The sequence below is a fragment of the Pecten maximus genome, chromosome 10 (genome assembly GCF_902652985.1).
Source record: "Pecten maximus chromosome 10, xPecMax1.1, whole genome shotgun sequence".
Classification (NCBI taxonomy): domain Eukaryota; kingdom Metazoa; phylum Mollusca; class Bivalvia; order Pectinida; family Pectinidae; genus Pecten; species Pecten maximus.
The window spans coordinates 14540605-14568060 of NC_047024.1; the positions used below are offsets into that span (position 1 = coordinate 14540605).

General features: G+C 32.7%; 1 protein-coding gene across 1 annotated transcript in view; it reads right to left on the reverse strand.

The window, feature by feature from the left end:
* Positions 1–27456, reverse strand: part of LOC117335824 — a 45519-nt gene that overhangs the window by 16640 nt on the left and 1423 nt on the right. The gene's annotated exons all lie outside the window — the stretch shown is intronic.

Consider the following 27456-nt stretch of genomic DNA (forward strand, 5'->3'; position numbering starts at 1 on the left):
GTAAGGCGTTGATATATTAAAATTATTCTGGTAAATGCATTCAATAAAGGAAATAAGGTTACTGGTTCACGTTCACGAGCATGTGTTGACATTTATTTACGCCTGATCACAAGATATTGAGTGATTGAGTGACAGTACAGTGAATTTCACCTTTTATCGTGTGGAGTCGCAGCTATTTTATGAAATATGTACTTAAACTAAACTGTCTCTTGGCCTTTTATCAGATTAGAATTGATTTCCATAAGGTTTTTTCATTATATCTATGCCGTAGGTGTTTTTAATCTAGGCAATATATATACATATTGTATTTAATATCCCGGTATGAATTTAAAACTTATTTCCATACACCTGTTTTTCAACATGTCAAAGGATTGTATAAAAAAAAAAAACACACAACATATTATCACATTTCAAAACAAATTTATGGTTGTAACAGATTAGCAAAAACGAAAGTAAGTTACTCTTTACCGGTTAAAAGGTTTACAATCATGCACACATATCAAGTGATATGTAATATTCCTGAACTGAAGTTTAGAGTGATTTGTCAAACTACATTTCAATATAGTGTGAAAAATGACTTTATCTGTATAACTATTATTACATATCACAGAACAATGGCCATGTATTTAAGAAGATACCATATATATATTTATATATATATTAATTGGGTTTTTGTTACATTGTAAACGCATATATGTGAATTATCTATATGCTATATGTGTAAATGTGAATTATGTGTATGGTTTGTGCAGAAATGTAATTATATCTTTGTTATTTGTGGAATTGTGAATAGGCTTCGATTCACTTTTAATTAAGTTCGATTCGACTAAATATTGAGAGAGAGAGAGAGAGAGAGAGAGAGAGAGAGAGAGAGAGAGAGAGAGAGAGAGAGACAGACAGACAGACAGACAGACAGACAGACAGAGTTTTCTTATATCCTCTTTACGTGTGTGGTGTTAGAATGAGGACATGTCTATACGTTCGTATGTTTATAGTAAATTCCTGATATATATTTGATATTTGAAGGTGCGTGTTCATGATATTTAATTGATGTAAGTGTGGTAAGTGTGTTTGGTGAATGCGAATAATGCGAGTGTAAGTGTATTTCTATGTGTATGTGCAAATGACTCTTGTTATCATATACACATGTGCGTGTGTATGCGAGTATGTTGATGCTAGAATGGGCATATATATAATAAAGGTGGTTGTGGTGCCTGTATTATGCATTATAAATGAGAAATTTAATAAGAGCCAATTTCTGAGCACTAAAAAAATAAAATGCACACAAACTGCAGTAACTATCTTGGTTAAGAATCCTTAAATACCAATGATTGTTAACCTTTTGTCGTGTGACAAAGATTTAAAGATGGGAAATTAAACCAAAAGCGGCCATGATAGCCGACGATGCATCGACTATGGAACGGAAGTAAGTTATATTGTTAGAGCGGTTTCGCAACGGGCAATCTGATTGGTCGACAGTTCTGAAAACAATACTACCTAATTGTCGACCAATCAGGCTATCCATATTAAAACAGCTCCTAGATAGATAGCCTACATCCGTTCCACGGTTGATGCATCGTCCGATCTTCAAGTGTTGCCTTTGTTTATATAGTAGGTGTAGGGACTAATAGTTTTTTCTATAAATACTAACCATATGCAGACACCTGTGGCTCAGAGTCAATCTGAATAATGATCATGTGTCAGGTTTTACGTTACACGGAGCTTTCTGTTGGTGGTACTTAGTTCAGTGTAATAGATCATTACCTGCTAGCTATGTACATGTCGCCTTAGAAATACCTAATACGTTGTGTTAAAATCAAGCTTTTCACCTGTGATTAATATTTTGCAAATGCATTCATATGACTTTATCATTAAAGCCTTGATATGATGTCAATGTTATCGCGAGACTAGTATCGCGAGGGTGGTTTTTGTTAAAGTCATAGGGTCAACGGTATGCATTTGATAAATCTACGTCCAGTTTTCATGGAAACGACTAAGTTTCATAGAAAATATTTAAAATATCTTACATTGTTTTGTTTTTAATTAACATCGTACGAATGATAATTAACTGCCGACTTTCACCATACAAAATTCGCATTTTTCAAGTAATATTCGGTGTACATTTACCTTCATATCTTTTTGATTACACAATATATAGTTATATCAATAAAAACGGACGATCTCGGTCATGCATGTTTAACAAATATATACTGTGGAGTATATTCCATGATTATATATACAAGTTTATTTTGTTTCTTTATACTGTGGAGTATATTCCATGATTATATATACAAGTTAGTTTTGTTTCTTTATACTGTGGAGTATATTCCGTGATTATATATACAAGTTTAGTTTGTTTCTTTATACTGTGGAGTATATTCCGTGATTATATATACAAGTTTATTTTGTTTCTTTATACTGTGGAGTATATTCCATGATTATATATACAAGTTTATTTTGTTTCTTTCTTATCTGTGGAGTATATTTCATGATCTATATATACAAGTTAGTTTTGTTTCTTATACTGTGGAGTATCTATTCCATGATTATATATACAAGTTTAGTTGTTTACTTATATACTGTGGAGTACCTATTCCCTTGATTATAATATACAAGGTTTATTTTGTTTCTTTATACTGTGCGAGTTCTATTCCATGATTATATATACAAGTTTGTCTTGTTTCTTTATACTGTGGAGTATATTCCATGATTATATATACAAGTTTATTTTGTTTCTTCATACTGTGGAATATATTCCGTGATTATATATACAAGTTTAGTTTGTTTCTTTATTCCAACATATATCAGTTAATATGACGCGACCGCAGAACGTTATTAATCTCGCTCAACTGTTTTTGGTATTCAAATCCTGTTTTCGGGGAGTGGCTAAAGTCATTTTTCCATATATAACTGTCAACAGCGAGTTTAGAATAATGTTATGACCACATATAATTGTCTCTCAAAAATTATTAAAAATAATATTTATATTTAGATAGATTTCATTTATAAACAAAATGTTGAAATATCGTATTGTTGGTCAATTAATAATTTCATGGTTAATGGAATCTTTTTATTTTTATTTATTTATTTTCAGTTTTGTATCTGTACTCAATGACATCACAAACATGCTTGCCATATTTCCATTGGGGCGATTGTGTATTATAACAAAATTCAATTATAGACATCCCATTGACGAAATATATTTAAACAACATATTTAGGTCTTCTCTTGTCGCTGAAATTGGATTTAAAATTATTGTGAATAATGAAGAAGTTTAACTGAATATTCATGTCTAAATATTTTCTTAAATTTTGGGAATCGTCTCCTTCTTATACAGGAAAGATTGCCAAGAACATGTATATAACATTGATACATGGATACTAACACCAATCTTGAACTAGAGCTGTCACCTAGGGGGTGACAAGTATACCCCCCGCTTTTCCATGATTGGTTTGGATACTTTGTGAAGCTGCCTATTTATGGTACTATAACCAAATCAAACATGTTCTATGTTTAGGTAAGAACTAAGTGAATGCATAGCCGAACAAAATTTTGCTCGTTTTAAAAAAAAGGGGGGGGGGGGCATAACCTTATTAGAACTGGTAATTCGGCAAAATCTTTGCATAGAGCTAAGCCTCATAGGGTCCTCTAACTACATACCAAATTTTAGTAAAATCCATTGAAAACAAAGCAAATGCATAGCCGGACAAGCTTGTAACCATTTTATACATAAAGGGGCATAACTTTGTAAAAAGGTTTTTTTTCGAAAGAAGCCGTTACTGGAGTTACAACTTCATGCCATCCTTCAACTCTGTATAAAGTTTCAAGAAAATCCATCAAAAACTAAGTGAATGCATAGCCGGACAAAATTTTGCTCATTTTTAAAGAAAAAGGGGCATAACTCTATTAGAACTGGTAATTCGGCAAAATCTTTGCATAGAGCTAAGCCTCATAGGGCCCTCTAACTACATACCAAATTTTAGTAAAATCCATTGAAAACAAAGCAAATGCATAACCGGACAAGCTAGTAACCATTTTTTTACATAAAGGGGCATAACTCTGTTAAAAGGGTTTTTTCGGAAGAAGCCGTTACTGGAGACACAACTTCATGCCATCCTTCAACTCTGTATAAAGTTTCAAGAAAATCCATCAAAAACTAAGTGAATGCATAGCCGGACAAAATTATGACACATTTTGTATGAAAAAGGGCATAACTCTGTTAAAAAAAAAGAGCGAATGCATAGCCGGACAAATTTTGTGACGACGGACGGACAGAGGGACGGACGGACGGACGGACGGACGGACGGACGGACAAGGTGATTCCAATTAAATAATGTCTCATGCTTTCATGTCTTGATTAACATTCAATCGAAAACCTTCAGTACAGTCCGTAAGCGAGAAAATATCTCAAGGCAAGTGACGAAGGTTTCCGATTGGATAAATATTTACGATTGTATCATGCATAAAGGGACATTACTCCGTAAAGCTAAATGTGAATGTCAGACGATATGAGCCCATAATTGATATAAGCGCTCTGTGAATCAAATACTATCTGAGTGTGTCTATTCTGTGATAGTTAAAACAAGAGGTAAGAAATAAAGGTAAACTCTTCAGTATTATAATCATTTTAAGTAAACGTCTAAGAACAACGGGTTCTCTAGGTAACTAGTTAAAAAGTATCATTACTTCAATGAAATTATTAAACATTATCATTGCATTGATGAAAGTTTTAAACAGTATCATTACTTCAATGGAATTGTTAAACATTGTCTTTCCTTCAACGTAATTGTTAAGCATTATCATTCCTTCAGTGTAATTGTTAAACATTATCATTATGTAAGTGAAATTGTTAAATACTATCATTCTTTCAACGTAATTGTAAAATATTTTCATTCCTTTAATGAAATTGTTCAACATTATCATTGCGTCAGTGAAATTGTTAAACATTACCATTCCTTCAGTGTAATGGTTAAACATTACCATTCCTTCAGTGTAATGGTTAAACATTACCATTCCTTCAGTGTAATGGTTAAACATTACCATTCCTTCAGTGTAATGGTTAAACATTACCATTCCTTCAGTGTAATGGTTAAACATTACCATTCCTTCAGTGTAATGGTTAAACATTACCATTCCTTCAGTGTAACTGTTCAACATTATCATTCCTTCAGTGTAATGGTTAAACATTATCATTGCGTCAGTGAAATTGATAGATATTAACATTCCTTCATAATGTGACTTCTTTGAAGATATTGTAATACAAACAATCCATATTTTACTTTAAGAAATAAATAACGACTATTCCCCCCATCTAACTTCATTGAACAATAATATGGGCATTATTGAAATATTTTCACAATATCAAACATGTTAGAAATATTTTTTTTAATGAACTTGATAATTACGTCCATGGTACATGTGGCCTGTGTACAAACAGTGTTTACATCAATCAATTATAATTCATGTCAATGTAGTTAATTGTTTATTACCATAAATAAGAACTATGACTTGATATATTTATATCTAATTAACTAATAATGTGCTAATTCACTGTGGGATGATTCATATATAAACACCATAAAATGTCTAACGATAAGGTCGTGTGTTACACCTAGATGTTGTCGACGGAGAAATGCCCCTACAACAAGCATATATAGTCCATTAAAATCCAATTAGTGATAGCAGTCTGATGATAAAAGATGTATGGCCATAATTCTGCAATGCTAAATGTCAACATTTACGTTTTTATTTCTACTCATACCACCAGTATGTGTGTGCAACAGGAGGTGAAATAAATGAATATCAAATGCGTATTAAAACATACAATGCATGATACACTTTATTTTGTAACATATATGAAACATTGTTACAAACTTATAATAATCAGTCTTGTTGGCAGGGATGGAAAAGCACAGGAGGTCTTACTATTGGAGTAAATCGATACAAATTCCATCCGGTCGAGTAGATGACCCCCATAACTTTTTATGTCCGATCGTGAAATCGAAACCGGCCGTCTCATTGATAGGCAATCAGTCCATCACCCGACCACCAAAAATAAAGTACTGACAGGTAGGGTACCCATAGACAATGTTTAACAAAAACGTACTTTTTGTACAGCAGAAAAATGTAATATATCCCAACAATCTTTATATCCGTTATTTTTTTTTTTTTTTTTTTTGTTCGTTCTGTTTTTAAAGTGAGCAGTTTGTCCTCTGTAGCTGTTTTCTGCAGTAATAACTTTATGAAAGTAGTAATTATTGCGAAGAAAAAATGAAAGGCCCAGAAAAAAGTCCACAGAAATTAGATTTTGGAAAATAAATAAATAAAATTCAGTCAAAATAAGTGTAGTGATGAGACCTATAACCACCGTAAAAGACGTCAGGGAAACACACGAACTGTACACCGAACACTGTATATGGATTTTCAACAATTAAAACCATGCCTCAATGAACATATAGTATCTTTTGTATGTAGAAACCGACTCAAAGAAAATTTGGTGAAACCACATCAAAAAACATGTATGGATCAGATATATCCTTTCCAGAGTACCAGTAACTAGGGCTTTTGAACGTCATACACACATGTAGTTGACGCCATCGTCTAGCAATGCCTCTATGACGTTCATTTATTAAATTTAAAACGTTTCCTTCAAGCTTTCATAAAAATCAAGCAGCAGGAAAAACAGTTTTATTTATATGTGTAATTGAACAAATTTAGATCTCATACATGTGTACACCATGAACTTCTCTAGGGTGTAAAAGTGATGTATTGTTATAAGTATGTAGCAATATATAAATTCAATATGCAACTTGTGGTTGGGTGGTACATTGGTACTTGCCTTTCCGCTAACAATAAGGCTAATTAATATAAGTTGGAATAACTTTCGCAATCGTTGTAAAATAATATCAAGTTTATAATTTTCAACTGATTGGAATAAGTAAAATGCAATATGCTGTTTACATATTGGGATGAGGAAAAATATTTCGAGATCAATTATTTGAAATGTGTAAAATGCAATATGTAGCTAGCCTATTGCAATGAGTAAAATGCACTATACAGTTAAGTCATGTATAAGACAAACTGCTGCAAGGTTATTTGTACCACAGTAACATAGAAAATAAAAGGACCTACGTTCACTTGGAAATTAATCATATAGATTGTAAGAGAATGTTTAGTAGATATGCATATAAAATAGAAGGTGTATTTTTGTGTGTACATAAACAGCTTCATGTCTGAATTGGTTAAAAAGATATTGTTTTAAAACTGACATGTAAGCGAGTTGTCTAAAACTACAGTCTGGTATCATAACAGCTTCATTTATGACCTGTGTGCAGACGACTAAAGATGAGTGAGGACTTGCTGTGTCAGTTTGTCACCTGTAATTAATCACGGTAACGTGTTTCATTCTCTCTTATTTGAATTTTAATTGAACCAATGAAATGACAGTTACATAGTTATTCTTGTGAACTGTCAAGTGTAAGCCAGAACTGCGTTAAGTTTAACAGACATTTTCATTATAAATATAGATAAATCAAAGAAAGGATAGCATACAATACCATTCAGCGTCTATTGTTTTTTTAGTAGACTGTTTTATACACGTTCAACAGATGTTACTGACATAGGAATGGAAGGTTGCCGTAAGAATAGTACATAACAGCATATATATAAGTAAATAATCATAATTTTAGATAGTATACTATTCTTACTTTCAGTTTCATGTTTTATGTAAATCAATATTTATATAAATTCATTGTTGTTATTTCTAAGCATTATACTGTTGGTTCAAACAATATGCGTTGATGGGCATTATAATGTCTTTGAGAAATATTCTATTTCCTTGTCCGATATGAATATGGACGTGTTCACAGCTCGTATATATGACTGGCGTTTCAATATTACCTGGATTTGAGCTAGATTGACATGACAGATGTCAATGAGATAATAATGAAAACGCTTACCCCTTCTCGAAAACCTTGTCTTAGTATCGTTGATTTTTTTCAAGGATATCCCTATTCATTCTATTGTTTACGCTCGCTCTATCAATTATTTTTTATATAAATATCGTTCTGCTTATCGTCGGAAGTTCATAGCGAATGTTTTATACAATGTGTCTGTTAATTTTCGTCATCGCTTTTTCAGAGGAGGAGTGGGGGGGGGGGGGGGGGGGGCGAAAAGTCAGTCGGTTAGAGTACCGGTCACGTAACCTCAGATAAGTGTGGTTCGATTCTCTCTATCCGTGTCGGTTTGTGTCTCTCAAGATGAGGAACGAATCGGTCTGTGCTGTCGTGGCTGTGTCCTTGGGCAAGACATAATACACTTTTTTCTCTAGATGGCATTTGACCGGATTCCCGTATGTTTTTCAGTGAGGTAGACACCAACTACTACAAGATATAAGATACTCTGCCGTAAAATGACCCTGGCTGTTCACGAAGCGATAACCCAGCAAACAAACAGAAATAAGCCAGTACACTGATTGCAATGGTCTTATATTTATAATCATGTATTCATTCTCTCCTGCATATGATACATATTAAGTATCAACTCCTACTTGAAGGGAATGTAACAAATTGTGCTATTTAATTTATGGACGATTAATAATCATCTCATTGACACATATGATTATGTATGTATCTATCATAAAACGTGTCTGCTACAGAAGTGATGACTCACTGGGTCATCTTGACTGGACCGCATTATTTATTTTCTAAACCCAGCGTTTCTACCAGGCATGATCACGTCATTTTCTACAAAATTAATACTCACTCGTGTGGCTATAACACGCATTAACCTACGTGTATTCTAATGGCTTTACTTCGTTATTATAACTTCATACTATTTCACATTCCACCTGTTTTCTAACATTTAATTCTAACGGCCTGACTTCGCCATTTTGTTAATATGCATGTAAATAATTCTACATTAATGTACATTCTAATGATCTTACATATCTACTATTATATCATTAAATATATTCTACCTTCAATTTAATGATCTTACAACTATACTATTATATGTTTAAATAGTCTACCTTCATTTTAATTGTCTCACATCTATACTATTATATGTTTAAATATACTGCCTTTAATCTAATGACCTAACATCTAAACTATTACATGTTTCAATAGTCTATCTTCAATCTAATGATCTAACATCTAAACTATTATTATATCCACTTTGGTTTTAATATTTTTTCTTGTATACCAACCGAACTTAACTTATACATTTATGTATGCGACCTATGCTCTTCTTCAGTCAGGGAAGATAATTAAGGCAAAAAGTAATCGCATTATTACATAATCTTAAATCCATGTAATCTAGTAATGTAATGTATTTCTATAGATGGAAAGTTGACATATTTATAAGTTTTTTTGTTTTTTATTTATTTTTCATATCAGTTCAAATAAGATTTTGTATCCAATACATGTTGATACTTGTTAACGGTTAGCATAAAATCAGTAAAAACAACCTATTGGATAATGCAATAAACTTTTCATTAAAACAAGCATGTTTCTTTTTAAGATTTTTAAAAGTCCTCGACATATTTGCAATATGATAGTTCCAGTTTACACTGAGAATAAATATTAAAACAAAATGCGTTAAAATTACAATTTGATTTTGAATATTGTATTCGCGTAATGTTATTCTGCATAGGATTCACTCCACACACAGTTGAATGTCTGACCATCTAAAGAGGTCCTCTCCGAAATTCTATACACACCGGTTTTCCCCAAAAAACATAATAGCCAGTAATATGACCACACATGCCCATGCAAAAACATCCATTCAAGCGTGACCGTTTTCAAATATATAAATCTCTCAAAAGTCAGAATTTAGACATCACTGATGGCGCATGTGAACAACCAGTTAAAGGAAGCAATAACAGTTTTGATATATGGACTTCGTAGAGATATCTGTCAAGGCTCGTCATTGGTTGTACACAACCTCAACGAAATACGGCAATCAAGTGTTTGTTTTTATCATTATTCAGCGGTTAGTAAGCAGTTCTTGAGCTAAACATTGTGGGTAGGTTAGAACTCTATAATCAATCTAGATAATACAGTGTGTCAAGTCACATATCAGTGATGCATTAATGCTGCAAGATTAGAGAATCTGCAACATTGGCAAACGTGACCCGGATGTAGTATCGGAAGTAACAAGGGTATAGTGATGTAGGGGTTTCTTGATTCAGATAGTTTTAGGTATTCTTTATCATATGTTAATGTTCTATATGTAAATATAAAAACTAGCACGTGTTTCAATAAATCTATATTTGAAAACTGGCCAGGTGAATATGAATACATCCTGTTACACAGACATCCCTGGTGACATGTGTGGGAGGATTAAACGGCCAAGTACATTTGTGATTGAGGTGATGGATGTGTACATAGATTGACATGGGCCTTGATTGTATTAACATATTGAAACAATGTTATTTATATCAATCATGATAATTACTTTATAAGACAGGATTTGTTTTCATAGATAGGATGGAATAGTAGTTGATGAGTAGTTTGAGGCATGTTTATTGTGTATTTTTAAATAGTTTATCTGAATAAACCAAGAAGACGTGTTAGAGATAGCTATAACAATGATCAACTTGAGACTTAGTGAGGATATTACTTGACTATGTGCATGCGTTACTATGTTGCAAATGCAGCGTAAATATAATATTTCAAATGCTGTTGTAAATTAGCTTTGAACTGGTGACAGAGGATAATTTGGTCGGTTTAGTAAGCATTCACTACAAAACATAATTATCTTGGTACACAATAAGAAAATATTTTCGACAGCCTTTGATGGGCATGTTAATTTTATAGAACCTTTTGTCTATTGTCAAGCATTTCGTGGAAGTGCTGTCATCAGCATATAGTGTTTATTGTGATACAACAGTTACATGTTTTTCAAATTATAATTGACTTGAAATGAACTGAATAGACTTTCATGTAACCACAAATATGTTCTTGACGTGAAACTCATGTTTACATATCATGATTTCCTTGTTCTTATGACGTCTTCAATACGTTTATGTTACCTGAATATTAGATATGAATATTAATATCGGGGTTATTGATTATATGAATTAATATTTATATGACCACCGTAGTTAAAAATGATTTTCAAATGAATGAACTGCATTAATGCTAGGGACGTGCAATACATTAAACATTGCCTTGTCTACCAAACTTAGCCTGCTGATGAAATACCACCTTGTCTAGACATTATAACGTTATAGTACTTTGGAGAGGACAGAACACTATAGGCTGGTGTTAAGGGTGGGAAACTATCAGGTAAATGTACAAATCCAACCAATAAAAAGTTTTTTTTTTCAATTCTTAGTCATTTTTTAATCGTTGATCATCTAATTATACTAATGTTACCACCAAAATAATTATTGTTTGATAAAAATGACTTTAAAATAAACAAATACTAAATGAACAACTGACGAAACAGTGTTTACATAATGTTGTTATACACATCATATACAATGGTTGCTGCTAAACCATTTGTTACAACAAAACGATACATACTATATGCTCAGCTTCGTTTCTGTTTATGCCAATATAATAACATGGTCATCTGTTTTTATAATCTGTAATTTGACTTTCATGATAATAAGGTTTGCAAAGTAAACAAACAGAAAAGAAATTAATATAACAAAATGAAAATCGTCATCAATATCATTTAGATAACTTAAATTATAAACAGAAATCGTGACTCCTCTCGATTGCATCATCAAATTATAATTTTCAATAATTTGCCTGCACAATGTATCATGTTATATTTCTGATATGCCTTTAGATAAATAGTGGTAGTAAATTGTACAGGTAGAATTAAAAACAATCCTTAAAACGTAGTGTGATTGAATGGTTTGACACTTTGACAGGACCTCGGTATATGCGCACGTGTGATAAGTTCAATTATCTTCCTTAATCACCTTTTAACAATTGATAATGTCAAGCATATCACGGTTATAGTCATATCAATTTTTGATTATTTTAATCAAATGCCATAAATTGAATTTAATATTTTGTATTGCATCAATTTCATCAATTAATCAATTTAATACATGAAGTGAATGCGTTCACTGATTAAATCATGATGAAAGCGAAATAAAATCTTTTGAACTATATCTTTCATACAATTATTTTTTACATATATATATACAGTTTAAATGTGCAATGAAGAAATACCTAATAAATTATTTGAATCGTTTTAGTTTCATATATGATATTTGCATTAGAATTCGTATAGTTATAGAGGTTACACAACGAGTGATTGTTGGATATGGAATTTATTTCACAAGAGAATGTTATTTTTTAAAGTTACAAAAGACACGAGTTTTAGCGAGTGTCTTTTGTAACATTTGAAAAATATAACTTACGATTGGTGAAATAAGTTCCATGTCCAAAATATCACGAGTCGTGTGACCTTTTTCTACCACAATAATATCGACTTGAATCAAAGGGAAATGTGGCCAAGTCTATCTCGCGTAAGCAAAAAAGATGTACAGCTGACGGCTGGGACCCAGAGATATGACGTCATTCGATTATTGATGACGTCAATAACAATTGCAGCTCGGGTAAAAATCTGAATTATGACAAATCAAAAGACCGGAAGATTATATTTCACTGGTGGAATATAACACAACAGTCGGTACATGTATACAATGGCTTGAGAGTGGAGTAGCACGGCGTATTTTGGTAGAAATATATATACATATATATGTATACAAATGTATGATATTTGTATTGATTATCCTATACCTTAATATATATATGTATATGATATCTTGTAGCTTCATGTATGATATATGTATTAGATATCTTATAGTTTTATATATATTTGTATCAGAAATCTGATATAGTTTTACATATGATATTTGTATTGAATATCTTTTAGCTTTATATATGATATTTGAATTGGATATCTTATAGATTTATATGATGTTTGTAAGGGATATAATAGAGTTTGAAATAAAATAGTTATATTGGATATCTTATAGTTTTATAGATAATATTTGTATTGGATATCTTATAACTTTATATACATTTGTATTGAATATCTTATAATTTTATATATATATATTACAATAATTTTGTGATCTTTTATGGGATTTTTTTCACAATGCTGTGGCACCCCTCCCCCTCTCCCTCCTCCAAATCCAGACACCAATTTCTCCTCTTTTCTTTTCTGTCCTATCACTTTCATTTCTTTCAGACAATGTAGTTACAGTGATAAAGACAAATTTGATTCATTTATCAATAGATGTACATGATAATATATAAAACAATTACTATACGGTATCAAATATAAGTGAAAGGAAAATACAAACTACAAAATGTATAAGTAATAATAACTACTAGGAATACAGAACAAAAATGCCTTTGTTTTATCTCCAATGATCAAGAGTACAGATATTGGTGTATCAGTTTAAAAAAAAAGAATGAGATGTATGGATGAATGTGATGGTGAGCATTTGAAGTGATATTGTACATGTCTTGTAAATCTTGGAAAAATAAAAAGTTACAAAAAAACTTTATATATATGTGTATTAGACATCTCTGATAGTTTTTTATGATATTTGTATTGGATATTTGATAGTTTATAGAATAATATTTATACCTTGTATTTGAATTTCAATAGGTATGTATGTAATCTTTGAATGGAAGTTTTAACGCCTATTTTGTTTCACATTTATGTTGCTTTGTTTTTAAATAAATGAAACTAAATCAGACTAAACGACATGGTTTAGTTGTATCTTTATCAAAAGTTAAGCTATGCAGTCTAAAATTACAATGGAAAAAGTCCAGAAATAAGGTGCGTCACTTTCCTTAGCAGAATATTCAAAGGATCACAGAGAAAATTTGTTTCAACAAAAATGAAGTAGGAACTACCCCCTTATTTTTTGGTAGCAAGGAAGGTTTTGAGGCTCCTAATATAACAAAACAAAACATAACATAAGATGATAACATATCATCGCCAGAAATTTTAAGAAATTCTTCCATAACCAGTTCCTTGCCTTAGCGGTATTTCTTTTCACATTATTTACATGTTCATTTCACACCTTTTATATGATCATCATATTTATAATGTTAATTTCGAGCTATATATAGGTCATCTCACTGTATTTATTAATTCAGCTCACGCTATTTATATATTCTTCTCTTACTTTTTTTAGCTTCATATCATGTCAATGTTGGGCCATCTGCTTTATATACAAGTTGTTTCACACTATTTACCTCGATAAATGAAAATACGTCATATATTAACTATCTTCATCAAGCAAATAAGAGACAGATATACAGCAGGAAAAGGATGACAATAATGGTCTTAATAAACAAATAGATACATTTTAGACGTACAACGACGACGCATGGTGTAGCATGGCTTAATAAGGCAGTGCTTTAAGTAACTATAAACGCCATGCGGCTCCAACAAGAGGAACGTATCTCTAGGGATCACCACCGCTCATAACCATAATGAATATAAATAAAATACAGGTATTGATACTCCCATGACAGTTAACTTAAGCTGTCTAGTTTTTAATGTAAGCACGCGACAAGAGTGTGGGAGGGAGGCAAAGAATCTTGGGTGTGTACATACTGGGAGTGGCATTAATATTCATTCAAAAATCAGAAAACAATAGCATTATAATTTGACGTATATGGGAAGGCTACCATATGTAATACACTATAATATAAACACCGGAGTTCAGATTATCAGACAAGTATTCACACTGATTGTAATGCTGAAATATGAATGTTCTCTTCATTGACGTCAATTAACAATAATGTAGGGAAATTTAAACTATTTCAATTCATATTCACGCCTTTTAACTGCTAATAAAAATGCAAATTAATATCAGTTTAAATCCGTGTGTAACGTTGATGGTAAACGTTGGAGAAAAACTGACGAAAACGTGAGATTAATTATCCACAGATGTGGATAAGTCGTTCCTATCATATTCATCTCTGACTATTTGGATTAATAAAATTAATTTATTAAATAAAAACTATGGAAATGCGACATTTATGCAGTAAGTTGTTAAATTTCGGTTTTATTTTAATAGTTATATAATCTTACTCTCGCTTAATCCTTACTTATACTCTAAACTCATAAACTGTGACATTGAGTTACTGCAATATATTAGAAATGCACCGCTAAATGTAGAGGAACGTATGCTTTTTCCTAATAAAAGGTGTGAAAATTAGCTGCGCTCTTTAAAATATACAATGTAGGAAAAAATCAAATTTGGTTAATTGCCTCATTATATTAACCGTGCATGAGATACATGCATTCGCAGTGCCTTCTTAAAATAAGTCTATAACTAGGCAACAAATTTAGAGAGCTAATGTCTATACTTTTAAATCAAGCTCTATTATATTATTTCATATTTGCTTACAATAAACATGTGAGGAATATAGACTATAGAATATAATCAAAATTGATAAGTATATAGAAAGTAGAAGGAAATATCGTTTCTATGAAAAAAAGAGTAATTAATTAAAGGTTAATTACAATAATAATTCAGTGAAACTGTATGATAAACATATACAAAGGACAAGAGGCTATGAGAAACACTGTTTACACTATATCATTTCAGTAAATAATCAATGGACTAAGAATATATACACAGCTAACTGGAAATGGAGTCTGTATATCTAGTATACTAAATGATTCCTTTTAAAAGTGTTAGGTTTACAGTGCTATAAGCAAGTCTCTAATTTGACGTGAACCAAGAAAAAAATATACAAAAAAACCATCAACATGTTATTTATAAAAATCTAACTAATCTAATCTAAAGAAGAAATAAATAGTGTGCACTATTTTAGGAGACACGGAGCCTAATTGTTGTGAGAGAACGGTGTGAGTATTAATGTGACTGTTAATGTAATGTTAATATAAATCTTTTAATCCCATGACCCCCATGTCCAGAGAAACAACCATGGCTTTGAAGTAAAGTTAATATTATCATAAAATAATGTAAAAGATGTGATAATTAATTCATTAAAACACATTTTTAAATATGTGAAAACATAGGCATACGATGTTTCTTGGCTGGTAACAGAAAGTCATAAATATCATCAAGGAAATGAAATTATATTATACGGTAAAGTTCTCTTAAACAAACGGAACACTTCTGTGCTGGTATTTTATACTTAAAACCACAAAAAGGAAACAAATAAAAGGTGGTAAAAGGTAAATATTTTTATGAATCTTTACTTTTCAAAAACCTTCTCTTCTTCTAAGAACCGCATAATGGAGCTTTCCTTCACTAGATTATAGTCAATCAAAAGTATGTACACTCGCCTTCAAAAGAAACACAATTACATATACTTCAAACAATCACATATGTTCATTGTGAGAGCACTGTTCAATCTCAAAGAACATTTTACTTATCACCGGTATTACAGAGTGGTAAAGGTTAAAGGTTAAATGTTAAAAGAACTAATCTACATAAATACCACATTAATACTATTTTCCTTTGCAAATTAAAATGTACCAGTGGTTTTTCATGACATTTCATATAGATCATCAACTTAATTTTATTAAATTGCACTCGCCGACAACACGTGCTGACTTGTGCCATACGTTTGTACTTGATAGTTAAGATTGTCATGAAAGTATATTAATGGGTATCAACGGCCAATTAATAAAATGGCTGTGTTTATGTTATGTATTATGAACTGACAACCAACAAAGCGCACTTAGCATTTGATGCAAATGTAGCATATGAACATGTGCATACATATAAATTGCCACAGTTCAAAATCACATTGACTAATTATTAAATTATTCTAGAAACAAAATGTATATTTTAATACTCTTAGCCATTAAAATCATGTATAATGCAACTACCATTAAATCATTATAATATATAATTGCTTGCCTATTAAAGACTCTCAGAGGAATATAAATATTATTAATATCAGCTGTGGTTGTTGGAACATCAAATTTAGGAAATCAGGGGAAACAATTCCATCGGTCTATTACAGTAACAACATTTATTTCATATTTTCGAGTGAAATATAAAAAAGTACCACCTTTATAAAAAAGAAAGTATATCATCACTGCTTATATCAACACTGTGATGATATGAATTTAGTTGGTTTAATTACCAATCAAATGGTGCTTTCTGTTCATCGCTTTGAAATCCGACTATGTTTTGGTTCAGATCCAAATCATGTTAAGATAAAATGGTGGCTATTATGCTGCATTTCTGCAAGATGTATTGTGGATTTGATGAAATACTCATTTCACAACAATTTTGTAAGGGAAATTGACCGGTAACAACGGGGGAAAGATTGAAATTGCGTTGAACAGTTCTTTCAAAATGGCACCGTCTTTTTGTGAAGCGTAACGTCATAAGGGTACGACGTCATATGTTATGTTACCGATGTCTTCCTCAAATCTACTCATAATGCAGAACATTACATCCAGTAATACACACAATCTATTTGACAGGGATAAACAGCTGTCTTTCTCTCTATCATATATATGTGATAGCGGTAAACAGTTTTCTTCCTCTCTATCATATACATGTATATGTATATATGTGGTGTAACGGTAAACAGATGTCTTCCTCTCTATCATATATGTGGTATAACAACTTCCCCTTTCTGTTATACCTGTTTGATAGTGTTATATTGGAGTTATATGGATGATAAACTTAAATCATAAGGATGTTCTCTTTTTATCTCTAGCTGGCGAAATTCGTTGAATATAGCTTCCAAAAGTATTACATTCTATTAGGATAAGTTATGAAGAGAGTATGAGGGGTGTGTTTACTGTCGTCTTGGCTCCATAACATAAAATATATTCATGTTTATCCTTATATTTTTTATAGTTTTTTCATGGAGCTTTATCATCCAATCAAAACGACGTTACAAAAGGCGACGTCATTTTTACGTGATGAACGGATGGCATAAAAATGAAGTTAATGTTCCAAGCAATATCAAATCATTGTCTATTGAATTAAACATACCATATAAATGGACTGTCAGAAGGACTACCGTGGGGTATATCATATAGAAATCACTATACATTTACAGAAGTATGTTCTCTGCACACACAAATTGGCATCTGAACTCAATTTCTTCACATATTCTATATGGGAAAGATATCTAGATTTTTGCTGATGGATCAACACATTCCAACACGATTACAGTTGTATAATCTATCACAATGTTATGTATTTCATGTCGAACAACTCACCTGTCATGTTAGAACGTGAGGCTGAGTAGTTCAGGTCAAGGTCAATTATTGTCTCCTCGCTCGGTAACTTAACATTGTGGCGACGACCGGGTTTGGTGTCATATTTGTAGAAGGTCGTGAACTAGGGGCATGTACCTGACAAGCCTGTGAGTTGCGTAAAACAAGTACATAAGAACATGACATATATGTATTTATTTGTTAAGCAATAAAGTCCATGACATGATTTCAATTTTCATTAAACAAGATAAGAAAAAACATGGCCGCACCCAACAGTAATAACAAAACACGTCTGTTAACGTTGTCACGTCAAAATGATCGGAAGCTTCAATCAAAAAACCGCTACTTTTTTAATTGATGTATTTTTTCCGTGTTTGATTAATGGACTAAGAATATACACACAGCTAGCTGGAAATGGAGTCTGTATATCTAGTATACTTAATGATTCCTTTTAAAAGGGTTAGGTTTGCTATTTTTCAGCACCTGTCAGATTAGATTTGCAGTTATTGCTTATAAATATGTATTATATACTCCAAAAATCCATAATATTAAAACAATTTGAAGACTGAATGTTCATTTCAAATAGATTTTGACATCAAGTCAGCTAAAGTTATATGCATGTTTACAAGATGATAACAAAAAGGATTGAAAGTGAATTCCATGTTATATTGTTAATGTTGCGTCTCAAATAGGCACCGACAACCGAACAACTTGTTGTATCGTTTTTGTTTTATATGTAATGTAATTGTTTTGTCTCGTTTACGCGTGTGTTGTCCAAAGTGATTGTTTGTACGTTGTGTAGGTCAGTCAGTCCTTGACGCGATACCATGAGTTAATTAAGGTTGACTGCCTCTCAGAAAAGTTATAAAAGCTGTAAATGTCTATTGCTAACAAGTAATACATGTATCACTACTAATTAGTCCGTGTTGATATCTACAAGGTCAACAATGCCGAGGGATACTGGTGAATGAATCAGCCGATAGTATAAAAACATTGACTCTTCTGAAGGAGATATAAAAACTGAGGATGTAATAAATTCTCAATAATCAAAATAAACATTATTTTCTTTTGTACAATGAATGCAAACTTAAATATAGACAATAGACTCCAATCATATCAAAACGTAATAATCTTGTAGCGATTATCCCCATTGGGGACCTCGAAACATTAGATAGGAACGAGCTATAGAGTGGAAAACCTCCGGAAATGATTGCTTGATGGATAACAATTTGTAAAATAAAGAAAATAGAGACTATAGTACTGAACCACAATTATGAGTGTATGAAACAATCCATACATTAGGGAATAAATCATGGCGATTCAAACTTCCCTTTAGTGCGGACACAACTTGTAAGGAACCAGACGGAAACAACGTTATACAAGAAATATCAGAGCAACACAAATTAACAGACAACTAAGATCCACAGGTCATATTTGAAGGGAGATCAAACGAATAACAAGAGTAGGATATGTAGTATGAAATGAATTAATAAAAAATGATATGTGATTCCCTGACCTAGTAGTTCAAAAAGTGCTAGCTCATATATTTGTATAATTATTTAACTTCATGAACTATGATGTTGTACCTGTAGTATTAGAAGCGTACAAATTATTACGATATTTCTGGTATTAAATTAACTATTTTTATCACCACTCGTGAAGAATCAATTAGTCGTAGCCGAATGTCTTTATAATTAATCATCAGAGGGAATTGATGTGTTCATTTTCCGTTAAGCTAACTGATCACAGTATATCCAGTATCTGGGGAATGGCCTCTGGCAAGATCGTGACGACGCTCGTTTATGTATACATTGTAGGCTTTGGAAATGTCGACAGGGGCTACGTACTGCTAATTGCCCTTATATAAATGAAACAAAACAGAGATATACTAATTACATCTGGAAAAGATATAAAGAAAGGGTCCAAATCAAGCAAAACATTACGATAAAAACATATTGTCCTTACATGAACAATACTATGTTATTGTAATAACACATAGGTATTGTTATAACATATATTATTTATCTCTGATTTACCATTTGTTCGAAATTAATTTCAGGATTTAATTTAGCAACAATATGAATATGCCGATTTCTTAATAAAACGTACCACATGGTGAACGTATAATGACAAAGAAAGCTCATTTTCAATGAAAAAAGATAAGAAAAATCCCAGTGATTCTGGTCGACGAAAACCGCGGACCATTCGATGGTTGTCAGCAATATCAAATACAAAACTATACTGAGGACATGTTTGTCATTACCCAGTTCATATTTCGACATTGTCACATAAATCAGATTCGACCTATATTTACATGATGAGTATACTTGTAGTTAGTGCAGCAGAAAACGCTCACTCCTCCGGAACATTTAGTCGTATTCAACTTTCCCCATTGTTTCCCTTGTTTCATCATTTTTGTGATTTTAACGTAAAAGTACGAAAGAGGGCGCCTAAGACGTTAATGTAACTACCTGCTCAAAGTTTTTATTACATGATTTTATTTTGAAACAATGCCACATTTCAAAAGATTTCGATGCTGAAAACCAGGATACGGCATATTCCCTTAACATTTCCATGAATTCGTCACCAGATCTTACCAACAACTGGCCAATAGAGATTATACAGAAGACACACACATGTGATTATCACATATAGAGAAGAGATAGGAATATAACAAAACATAAGATGATAATAAACAAAACTTCATCATAGAAATACAAAGGGATGTTGTTACAGAGCTTCACACAATTTCAGATTGAATACGTCCAACAAAATCAAAGTACAAAATTAAGGCAAGCTTCGATAACATCCGTAAGCAGGTCATTCGTGCCAATTAGCGTGATACCAATATTTACATACAGCCATGAACATACATCAGTTATTTCTGGAACTGTATACTAAATTTAGCAGTCGCATAATTAAAGAAGTATGAGTTTGATATCCTTCTTTATGTATCAAAGGTTGAGTTAACCTTACTTCATATAGTTATGTTTGGTTTGTTTGGTTTGTTTTTGTTTAACGTCCTATAAACAGCCAGGGTCATTTAAGGACGTGCCAGGTTTTGGAGGTGGAGGAAAACCGGAGTACCCGGAGAAAAAACCACCGGCCTACGGTCAGTACCTGGCAACTGCCCCACGTAGGTTTCGAACTCGCAACCCAGAGGTGGAGGGCTAGTGATAAAGTGTCGGGACACCTTAACCACTCGGCCACCGCGGCCCCTTGGTCAGAAGTGTCGGGACACCTTAACCACTCGGCCACCGCGGCCCCTTGGGCAGAAGTGTCGGGACACCTTAACCACTCGGCCACCGCGGCCCCTTGGGCAGAAGTGTCGGGACACCTTAACCACTCGGCCACCGCGGCCCCTTGGTCAGAAGTGTCGGGACACCTTAACCACTCGGCCACCGCGGCCCCTTGGTCAGAAGTGTCGGGACACCTTAACCACTCGGCCACCGCGGCCCCTTGGGCAGATGTGTCGGGACACCTTAACCACTCGGCCACCGCGGCCTCCTCATATAGTTATGTAGTTTGGACATCAAACAAGTTCTGAAAAAATTGCGATATTTTATAGTTAGGTAATTCAGACTAAATAGTAGTTCTGAAAACCTTACTACATGATGCAGTCAGTTAGTTCGGATTTAATACAAGTCATGTTAGGCTTTTTTATCGTACAGATAGATTATTAATTTTATTCAATACATTATCTCTATAAGCCTTACAACAATAAGGCAATTAGATCAGGAAAACATGTCATACCTGATAGATGACCAGTGCGTATATACAGATATTACAATTCTTCTGGTAAACATCAATAGTGTGACCTTGAAATTTAATTAAAGCTGCCAATCAAAGAAGATTTTGATGAATTACCTAAAGCGATTTAACAATTAAATATAATATAGCGCATTTATTTATTCGATAAATAATATAATAACCTAACTATTTATTTACCACACACTGATCACGAACAATTGAAACTCGAAAGAATTTAATTAAATTACCTGTGGTACCTTTAATATGTATCTCCATTATTTGTTTATCAAACAAAATTTATATATGAACAACCGTTATTGATTTTGTAGTTCATTTCTTTCTTTTTTCCAAACTATTAACGAGTTCTGTAAACCAAGTTCCCAAAGACATGCACGATGTTACTAGTTCTATTAGCTAATGTCCCAAAAACATACACGATGTTACGAGTTCTATTAGCTAATGTCCCAAAAACATACACGATGTTACGAGTTCTATTAGCTAATGTCCCAAAAACATACACGATGTTACGAGTTCTATTAGCTAATGTCCCAAAAACATACACGATGTTACGAGTTCTATTAGCTAATGTCCCAAAAACATACACGATGTTACGAGTTCTATTAGCTAATGTCCCAAAGACATGCACGATGTTACGAGTTCTATTAGCTAATTTCCCAATAACATGTACGATATTACTAGGTGACATGATACAATTCTCGTTAATTTTTTGTCGGCGAATAGATAACCATTATGTAAAATATTTTCTTAAGGGATGATTTTTTAATGTATTTCAAATGAGAGATATTACCATGAGTTATAAGGAAAACATTTAAATAATACCTCCTTCAAAATCATATTAGTATAAAAATTTACATAATAGTTTTCATTTATTTCAAATATGCACCTGCTCTTATAAATATCAATTGACATTGCTTTGTTTTAATATTTCATTATGAACAACAATGAAAGTTATATGTTTAGTAACAACTTCATAACAGGGACATGCTAAGGTACCTGTTCTATCCTTTAGAGGAAACAGTCAGTACATATGGAGATCGTACGAACAAGTAATTCATAATGTATATAGGATGTTATTTTGAATATGTAAATGAATTGTTATGCATAATGATATAACATAATATATATGTGTATGTTTATTGTAGGTAGGGATGTCATATCTGTGCTTGGTCAACTAAGGCATATTATCTATGTAACCGTGTCACCATGATGGACCAATGGAAATTTACGTTACAATATTTCACATTAATGCACAATAAGTATAATGTTATCAATATATATACCAGTATTTTATAGCTTTAACAAAAATACGGCGACTATCAGGCATGATCAATTTCTTTAAATGTTGAATATCAGCGATAGTTCAAATCTCGATTAACCAATAAAAAAAATAATATAAATCTTTAAAATGGCATGACGTCAACAATTAGTATAACAAATTAATATTAATTGGTTAACTACTATTAAAATAGTACTATAATAGGCGCAAATCCGATAGCAATAGAACAAAAGAAACGTTCAATTCAAATCATAAAATATATACTACAACGTCAACACATACGGACAATTTAAAAACCTTAACGGTCACCTGAGTTTTGATATATTTCAGAGCATTTGGCCTCTGTGGCCTTGAATGAAGGTCAAGGTCATCCATTTGAACAAACTGTGTAGCCATTCATCCCAGCATGCTACAGACCTAATATTGGGTCTCAGGGCCTTTTGGTTATCAAGAAGAATTCGTTCAAAGATTGAACATATTTAGCCCCTTTGACCTTGAATGAAGGTCAAGGTCATCCATTTGAATAAACCTGGTAGCCCTTCATCGCAGCATGCTACAAACCGAATATTGGGTCTCTGGGCGTTTCGGTTAACAAGAAGAAGTCGTTAAATAATGTAGCATATTGGCCCCTATGACCTTGAATGAAGGTCAAGGTCATCCATCTGAACAAACTTGGTAGCCCTTCATCCAAGTATGTTACGGAACGTATATTTGGTCTCAGGACAATTTGGTTATCAAAAACAAGTTGTTTAAAGATTTCAACATATTTGACCCCTGTGACCTTGAATGAAGATCAAGGTCATCCATTTGAAGAAACTCGGTAGCCCTTCATCCCAGCATGCTTCAGACCAAATATGCGTCTCTGGGCAATTTGGTTAATAAGAAATCGTTTAAAGATTTTAGCATATTTGACCTCTGTGACCTTGAATGAAAGTCAAGGTCATCCACTTGACCAAACTCGGTAGCCCTTCATCGCAGCATGCTACACTTCCAATATCAGGTCTCTTTGCCTGTTGGGTATTGAGAAGAAGTTGAAAATGTAAATTGTTTACGACGCACGGCGCCGGACAAAGGTTAAAATCAAAAAGACAATTGGAGAGAAAGCTGATATGAAGTCAGACCCGGGAACCATTTATTACTACATAAACAACAATTATGAATATAGTTTATATAAGGACTGATCACATCTGAATTGATAAAACAGTGTTTTCGTTCATACCACGCATTGTCCAAGCACGTGTTGCTTTAAATTGGACCGAAGGGTCATGGAGAGAAGTATATGGCACGGTTCCTACCGGTCAGTATTTGATTACTAGTTTTTTTTTATTAATATTGTTCTCTTTTAAATAAACCTGAAAGAGCTAAAACACCAATGTAAACAAAGATAATCAACGGCACAAATACAATAAGATAAAAAAAAGTTTTGAAATTATGCATCATGTTATCCTAAATTTCTACAAGGAGGACCTTGCCATATATCACCTTAATGAATACGTGAAGAAGCAGAAACATCTGTATAACTCCAGATATACATCTACACCAGCATTTACATGCAGGAGAGAACCATAGATATTATATATTTGCCAGTTTTGGCATTGCATAATACGAAAAATGATTAAAGAGATAGTGTTAGCATAAATGACCATCAATTTATTTATTTATGCGTGTCTGTTATTTTGACGTCGTATTACACATATATACCAATTACGTAGCCTTCAGAGTGTCAACCAATCTACTCTCACTGCAATAAAACGCATACTCCTATCGTTAACTAGAGTTTTGTTAGCTTTGCCATCGACTTCATTGTACAGTTAATCGCATGTTCTCCTACATATCTTAATTAAAACGTAAATCAACGTATCTTATATTATACTTGTAATTCATATATCTATCATCAAAACAGAAAATCGTAACTACATTTAACATGTTGAGAACAAAACTGAAGTATTTTCATGAGGTATCATCTTGATGAAATATGAGTTTATCTTTGACACGGACGTTCATTAGAGAAAAAATGTTATAAAATAATTAATTGAAACAATATTTATCAATGGTTAAACGTTCAAAGGAGAAAATAAGATGAAGATTCATTTGTTTAAAATGACATAAAGTATCACAATAGATACATTGTGAAGTTTAAGGCGAGCTAGTTTTAATCATATAATGACAGTTATATTATTTACATTATATGTTACGTCCACATACGAATATCGTTAAAAACATTTATTTCAAGTTTACCTTTAATGCGGTTTCTCATGAAATTACGGCATCAACAGTTTTATAGCAAAGTAAGTCTGAGTAATGGGTCTTCTTAATTAATTACTGTTTAATATATTACTGTTAATTACATTTTTCCTCGTCGCGGGACATCATGATGACTATTATTATGGCAAGATTATCCATCTGGTTATATAGAATGATTACAAGAAGGATGTATATATGTGGAAACTATAAGAAATAAACAATAAATTATAACAAGTTTAGAGCAGAGAGAAAAGATCCATATCATCCTTAATTAGCTATTTGACTAATATCATTTTCATTATGTTATGCGCTTTTTCGAAACGTTTATTGATATTAAATGTAATTCTAAATCGCTGACCTACATACTAACCTATGTAGTGTCCTGGATTATATTTTTCTGATCTACATATTTCCCATAAGTAGTTACTTAGCTAGATATTGTCATATCCATGGTAATATATCTACAATCTGACCTATATATAGTTTCTGATCTACATACTGTCCCATAAGTAGTTACTTCTATATGTAGCTCCTGACCTACATAATATCCTAAATAAAGTTCCTGACCTACATACTGTTCTTTATATAGTCACTGGTCTATTTACTGGCCTAAAATCTTTAAGAAGAGAAACATCATACCATGTACCACTTGTGCGACCAGAGGTGATTCCTGTTTTGTTAAACACTTGGTTATATCGTTTCAGGGTGTTTTAGGAGAGGATAGGGGATTATGATAGTTTTTGTCTGGTTCGTAATCCCTGTGTATCGTTAGTATCTGCTATGAATCAGGATAATGTCCTTGAGTATTGTCCGATATGATATCTTTTTTCATCTTCTTCCTGTAACTTATAATGTACCCTCCAGCCATACTACGGAACAAATCAGGCATATTGTTACAGTAGCGGTCAGTCAGTGAACTGTCCTGTCCTTAGGGATCATCAGAAATAAACGTGGACATATTTGACCTCTCAGATTGACCTGCAGTACATATTTACAAATACCCCGAGGCAAGTTATATCCAGTGGTTGACATAATCTGTTAAGCTTATAGGGCAAATGTTACCTGTTAATCGTTTATTATTAGATATTGACTTTGGTAATTGGTGCATAGTTGGCAAGGAAATCGAGTTTATCTATCTCTGATATTGGTACTATAATGACCTGCTCATCCTATCCTGTCTATAATCGATTGATGGGGAGGGGTACGAGGGGTACTACAAGAGGGGGAGGCGAGTAAAAAGTGACTACATCCGGTACCACAAGTGGTATACACAGATTACTGATGTCACTTTGATTAAACTTATGTTTACATCCAAAATAACATCAGTATATAAACCCAATAGCCTTACTTCTTTATACAGGCTCTCTAGCTTATCTCACAAATGACAGGTATTATTTACATCTGTACCCGACAGACCTTAAAAAAAACACCTCAACTAGGTCGTCCATAAGTGTGATTTGTACCTATTCAGATTATAAAAAATAATCTGAACGTGACATTCATTAAACCAGAACTGTTATGACGTAAACAAAAAAATGTCGTTTACCATCACGAAATACACTTCAGGTGAGCAACTAACAAAAATAAAGTTATCTATATATAGTGTTTAAGATAGAAAGAATATCACGTATGTACCTGGGTCGTCCTAGATATCGAGAGTGGTTCAGCGTAAGGGTGTACACAAAAAGTGGTTTGGACAAGCCCATCCCAATGGTTTGGAAATTTGTCAGGATCATGTGGTTTCTTTGTCGGAAATGTTGATGATGGATATGTCTACCTTTAAATATCAGACTCGCTGGAGGGTGGAGCGGGGTGGGGGATGGGGGATTCACAATCAATTCTGATATAGGATCAAATCAATATATCATTATAAAATAAACTATACACATACAAATTCACTGAAACACGTTTGTAAATACGCCTTCTGTCATATTACACCGGGTTGTCATTAA